Raw genomic sequence first — 6000 nt, forward strand, 5'->3', positions numbered from 1 at the left:
GTCTCCATCGATCTGGTGTGGCGGTAAGGTATGTGTGTGTGTGTGTGAGATGGGAGAAGGAGGGAACAGGTGTGTAGTGAGGGAGGGAAGGCGGGGCAGGTGTGTAGCGTGGGTAGGGAGGATGGTGTGTGGTAGGGAAGAAGTCATGATATATGTTGGGCAAGGTAGAGGTAACACATACAGGTGGGAGGAGGGGGGGTGTAGTGGGGGGTTGGGGGGTGTAGTGGGGGGTTGGGGGGGTGTAGTGGGGGGGGGTTGGGGGGAGGGGGGGATTGAAGACCATAAAGACTCAAATTTCCGGTTTGCAACTTCCGGTTTCTTTTTAAGCTCCCTCAGGTTCTTGTTTGCAATTTCCGGTTTGCAACTTTTCCATTGGCTACACGACCGTCAATAGTTTTGTAATGTTTCATATTTAGCTTCTCGACACAACTCTATTTAGTTAAACCGTTCACATTATTATCATATATATTTTTCTTCCTGAAGGTTTTGACATTTCTTGCATTGTTAAATGTATCCCTTAATATAATATTAGTTGATGTACACTTCTCTCCTCTTTCCCCTCCTCTTCAGTAACTGGAGAATGAACAAGGTGTAGAGCTCCATATACCTCTATACCTGCAGGTATTAAGAGAGCAACGACATGCTATTCCTAAATTCTGTTTTGAAAAGAATGAGATTGGACTGAGAGCTTTGTCACCTGTAGCCACTTGCCACAGGTTACGGTAGCCACCTGGCATAGGTAACGGTAGCCACCTGCCACAGGTAACGGTAGCCACCTGTCACAGGTAACGGTAGCCACCTGCCACAGGTAACGGTAGCCACCTGCCACAGGTAACGGTAGCCACCTGCCACAGGTAACGGTAGCCACCTGCCACAGGTAACGGTAGCCACCTGCCACAGGTAACGGTAGCCACCTGTCACAGGTAACGGTAGCCACTGTGTCGCATCATCTGGTTAGTGTTTTATTCTGCCCATACACATAGGAATTTCGTACCTAAACGAATCATAACTTTTCATACCGGTGCTTTCAGGCCTTTGAGTATTTGTGATTTGTCTCTCATCGCAAATAATAATTTGGAACAATATAATGTCGATAACAGCTTTGTACAATGAAGATTAAGTTGCTTTGTCTGCTATCATGACCATGCGTTATGCTGGAATGATATGTTATCACTGCTGCAAGTCTTGCTATCTTGCTAGAGAAGCTGGAGCCTGAAGATAAGCGTTCAATCATAGAATATTTCTTTTTTTTTCTTGTGTTTAGTGAACTGTACACTACGCACACGGGAATCTGTACACCAGTAGATTGACGGTTGAGAGGCGGGACCAAAGAGCTGAAGCTCTACCACCGCAAGCACAACTGGGTGAGTACACGCACGCACATCATATGATATGAAAACAGAATATGGTGGAGAAATATGACAAGGAGTCATTGCTTTAAACAACCGGCGGCTAGAAAGGCGGGACCCAAGAGCCAATGCTCGATCCTGCAGGCTCAAATAGGTGAGTGTACACACACACACACTCAGAGATATTAGAAAGAACTTTTTTAGTGTCAGAGTGGTTGACAAATGGAAACATTAGGCAGTGATGTGGTGGAGGCTGACTCCATACAGTGTTTCAAATGTAGATATGATAGAGCCCAGTAGGCTCAGGAACCTGTACACCTGTTGACTGACGGTTGAGAGGCGGGACCAAAGAGCCAGAGCTCAACCCCCGCAAACACAACTAGGTGAGTACACGTGTGCTTCCATAACAGCAGGACAACAGTAAGACAATAGAGTGACTATAGACGCTGGGAGCCCTGACAAGAGAGAGAGAGAGAGAGAGAGAGAGAGAGAGAGAGAGAGAGAGAGAGAGAGAGAGAGAGAGAGAGAGAGAGAGAGAGAGAGAGAGAGAGAGAGAGAGAGAGAGAGAAAGAACACATCCTCCTGAATATCAAATCCTTAACCTAGTCTCATCAACAGCCACTTCTATCCTCTTTGCTTAACTCTAGTGTCTGGCTGTTTGCTCTTGTTAACGTGGTGTCTATGTTTGTGTCTTTGTTCGGTAATGATATAATGTATCCTGTTTGTCTTCGTCTCTTTGTGTCTGTTTTTTGTTCTGTTTAAGTATAATTACGACTGCTTACATCTACTTGTTTAATTAACAGACATGTATAACATCACAGTTACATGTGTGATAAGACCCTCGAACCATCAACCATGTAGACAGCAGCCAACATTCTAAATAAAAGCTTTGCAACATCACTTCCCCCTTTAGCACTACCATTACACCTCATCAGAGCTAGCTCTATTACCATAACAACACCACCCCCTCCTCCTACCACCATTCCTCACCCCCCCCCCTCCTACCACCATCACCCATGATGATGCTGGTTACATCAAGTCATTGTGAAGCTGTCCCCTCTGGGCTCTCGCTCCGGCTCCAACAGCGGGCGACCCGGCCCAGCAACGCAGGCCTGCTAAATAGCCTTAATGCTGCGCATTAACAACTGTGCACCAAGTTAAAGCTGTCTTAGTATACATATTGTTTGCTGGGCGGCGGCGTCACTACCACCAGCACCATCACTAGCACCACAACCACCACCTCTACCACTAGTACCTCCATCACAACCACCACCACCATCACTAGCACCACCACCATCACTAGCACCACAACCATCACCTCTACCACTAGTACCTCCATCACAACCACCATCACCACTACAACCATCAACTCCCCCCACTAGCACCACCACTGTAGGGAATTTGCCCAGCAGGAATTTACTTGTTCATTTATTACAGTATTAATTTATTAGTTTATTGAACTTATTTTAATTGATGATTATTAACTCAAAGTGGACTGTATATTTTGTGATTATTCTGCCAGGTGTTTTCCTGCTCACATATTTGGGGGGTATATACGTAGCCTATACCACAAATAATAGATATACGTAGAATATACCACAAATAACGGATATACGTAGCTTATACCACAAATAATAGATATATTTAGTCTATACCCCAAATAATAGATATACGTAGCATATACCACAAATAATGGATATATGTAGCCTATACCACAAATAATAGATATACGTAGCCTATACTACAAATAATATATATACGTAGCCTATACTACAAATAGTAGATATACGCAGCCTATACCCCAAATAATAGATATATGTAGCATATACCACAAATAATAGATATACGTAGACTATACCACAAATAATAGATATACGCATCCTATACTACAAATAATATATATACGTAGCCTATACCACAAATAATAGGTATACGTAGCATATACCACAAATAATGGATATATGTAGCCTATACCACAAATAATGAATAATAAAATAGGCTACTAAATTAATGTCCTACTACTACTAATGGTGCTAGTATACATTTAAACAACTTACCTGTTGGCAAATGGTGTTTGGGGGTCATCCAGCCTTGCCCACACGCCCTGGTCATGTGAGCCTGTCTCCCTGTGTTCCAATATGGCAGGTTCGCGAAGGTGGCCATCGACTCCCTGTAATTCCTTCCTTCCCTATTGAACCGCTCCTGCGAAGTGACTACAGATTACTAAACTGTATCCACAAAGGCGTTATATATATTCAAGGAATGGTTGAGTAATTGGTGAGGCCAGGCTTACCCTTGGTTTTAGAGGTCTTTGGTGGAGTCACGTGTCGCGGGACTTCGCGGGAAAGTTTGTTTACAAACACTACCAGCTGGCCTCCCGCGACGAGATGAAAATATGGTTCTATTTTCTGTATTTTGATTGACAATGAGCTTTTAATTTTATGGTTGGTTATATTAAATCGTAGAGAATACTTTTCTATTTAGGTTAATCCGTACACTGGTTGTTTTATGTATTTGTAAGTGAAGTGGTGTGATTAAATAGTGGTTTTTGGTGACGTGACTAACATATCATTTTCTTTGAGAAACACGAATCATTGTTCTTTTAATTATTATTTTATGGTGATTAGTTGGTTAGGATGTTCATAACAATTGTTTTGTTTGGTCTGTTAGGTGTTAGTAATCTAGTGTCGAAAATTTCCGGCAACCACCAATACTAGCATCACAACCATCACCTCTACCACTTGCACCTCTATCACAACCACCACTAGCACCACCACCATTACAGCCATCACTTCCACCACCACAACCACCACTAGCACCACCACCACCACAACCACTATCAAAACACCATCAAAGCAACCCCCCCCCCAACCACCAAACCCCCGCCCCCACTAAAAAAATTTATATTAATCGCTAGGAATTGATTCACCGATGAATTCAATTCCACCCATCTTATGAGGTATAGCAACCTGTCCTCATCAACAACCACCGAATGCTCGTTAATACAGCCCACAAACTCGCTATTTATGAATGCATAACAGTTTAAACATGCATCACAACTGATAACGGGCGAACATTGTTCCAACAGCACAAAGCTCTCTCCCTGTGTTCGAATCCCATCTCTGTAATGTTTCACCCAGACAGCCAACACAACCAAAACACCAAAATATTCGAAGTTTTTAACTATACAGAAAATTATATTATACATTTATATTAATTTTAACTTCAAGAAAAGAAAATTTAGAGTTACACCATATGTTAAAATTGACGAATGCTCCTTTTTCTTGGGCGAGGAAGGGTTAAGATACAGACTTTTACCGTCATTAATAAGTCAGTATTTGACTAATACATTTGTCAACCGAATTACTTTTTCAGAGTAAAAATATAACTATTTTCTCAAATATGTATATCTAAAAGAGAATGCTTCCAATCTGTTTTTCCATCCAAAGTTGGAGGCTAGCCTCACCTAACTTTTCAAGATGACACATGTGTTGCATGTCATAGGCTCTTCAGGGTCGGCCACGTTGCCACCCTTTTAGAAAAATTGGTCCCGACATTAAACCTCTTCCCCTGCGAGTTTCATGAAATATGAAATCGTATATTTCATATATCATAGATAGAGTGTTTGGGTATGCCACCATTGGCTTTATTACCATTTACAACACCACCACTGGCTACACCACCACTCCCAACACCACCACTGGCTACACCACCACTAGCAACACCACCACTGGCCACACCACCACTTTCAACACCACCACTGCTCAAACCTCCACCACTGACCTAGAGTATTAATCATGACGTGAGCTCCGTAATTGTCACCAGTCTCCTCTTTTCCGGGCTGAGGCAGAAACCTAATTAAAGTGACGACTTTTCTGTTGCAGACTGACTACTCTGAGAGTCTTTGATGGCTGCTGACAGCTGACAGTGGGAGTGGGAGAGAGTGCTGACAGTGGGAGTGGGGTGGATATTTATCCTAATACAAATAAGTATATGAGGGCAAATATCCTAATGAGAAGGATATTTATTGACAGATTCTTAAGTCTGTTGTTAAACTTTCTTCATAGCAGTCACAACAATGTTGGTTATCTATGCGAACACTCACTAATATTAGTACTATGGTGAGGTATTTACATCATGGGGTCGAGGCAAGGCCCTGCCGCATTCACCCCCTGTTGTATGTAATGAGACCCCCATAATATACACAGGCAGAATATTGAAAAAAATCCGGTTCCAACCCTCCATAATGAAATCACAACATTGTGAGTGAGAGACATGGCAGGAAGTGCAAAATATATAATGAAAAGTCAGGTTGCCATAAGACTAACACGGTGTAAACATCAGAGGCAGCCTACTCATCAGGCGTCTCCCGAAATATATATAATAACTTTCAAGATACGGAAAAGTTGATAAATTTCTGTTACCGGATCACTGTAACTGTGAAGATTTGGTCATGCAGGTGACGAACACCAACAGCCTCATAGACCAGGCAAGGCTGGTTCCAGGGGGCCAGATTCACGAAGCAGTTACGCAAGTACTTACAAACGTGTGCATCTTTTCTCAATCTTTGGCGGCTTTGTTTACAATTATTAGACTGTTAATGAACTCTGAATCACCAGGAGGCTGTTTATAACAATAACAACAGTTGATT

This window comes from Procambarus clarkii, chromosome 53 (assembly GCF_040958095.1).
Source record: "Procambarus clarkii isolate CNS0578487 chromosome 53, FALCON_Pclarkii_2.0, whole genome shotgun sequence".
NCBI classification, from domain to species: domain Eukaryota; kingdom Metazoa; phylum Arthropoda; class Malacostraca; order Decapoda; family Cambaridae; genus Procambarus; species Procambarus clarkii.